This window comes from Hypanus sabinus, unplaced genomic scaffold (genome assembly GCF_030144855.1).
Source record: "Hypanus sabinus isolate sHypSab1 unplaced genomic scaffold, sHypSab1.hap1 scaffold_1728, whole genome shotgun sequence".
Lineage (NCBI taxonomy): Eukaryota > Metazoa > Chordata > Chondrichthyes > Myliobatiformes > Dasyatidae > Hypanus > Hypanus sabinus.
In genome coordinates, this window is record NW_026779813.1 from 37487 (window position 1) to 38561 (window position 1075).

Genomic DNA, 1075 nt, shown 5'->3' on the forward strand with positions numbered 1-1075 from the left:
TTTTTGCATCTGTATTTACTAATGAAGCTGGAATGGAGTTTATGGAACCAAGGCAAACAAGTAGGGAGTTCATGGAATTCATATAGATTAAAGAGGAGGAGGTGTTTGCTGTCTTGAGGTAAATTAGAGTAGATAAATCCCTAGGACTTGGCAGGGCATTCCCTTGGACTTTGAAGGAGACTAGTTTCCTGGCAGGGGCCCTGGCAGAAATATTTAAAATGTCGATATCCACGGGTCAGCTGCCGGAGGATTGGAGAATAGCTCATCTAGTTCCGTTGTTTAAAAAGGCTCAAAAAGGAAGCCGGGAAATTATAGGCCGGTAGTAAGTAAATTATTGGAAGGAATTTTAAGAGATAGGATCTACAAATATTTGGATAGACAGGGATTTATTAGAAAAAGTCAGCATGGCTTTGTGCGTGGTTCGTCATGTTTAACCAATCTATTAGGGTTTTCCGAGGAGGTTACAAGGAAAATGGATGAAGGGATGGCAGTGGATATTGTATACATGGACTTCAGTAAGGCATTGACAAGGTCACGCACAGGAGGTTAGTTAGGAAGATTCAGTCACTAGGTATACATGGAGAGGTACTGAATTGGATTAGACATTGGCTGAATGGAAGAAGCCAGACAGTGGTAGTGGAGGATTGCTACTCTGAGTGGAGGCCTGTGACTATGGTGTGCCACAGTGATCAGTGCTGGGTCCATTGATGTTTGTCAGCTATATCAATGATCAGTATGGTAATGTGGCAAATTGGATCAGCAAATTTGCAGATGATATAAAGATTGGACGTGTTGTGGACAGTTAGGGAGGTTTTCAAAGCTTGCAGAAGGATTTGGACCAGTTGAAGGAATGGGCTGAAAAATGACAGATGTAGTTTAATGCGGACAAGTGTGAGGTATTGCACTTCGGAAGGTCAAACCAAGGCAGAACATACAAGGTAAATGGTAGGACACTGAGGAGTGCAGTAGAACAGGATCTGAGAGTACAGCTACATAATTCCCTGAAAGTGTCTTTCAGGTAGGAAGGGTTGTAAAGAAAGCTTTTGGTACATTGGCCTTTATAAATCAATGTATT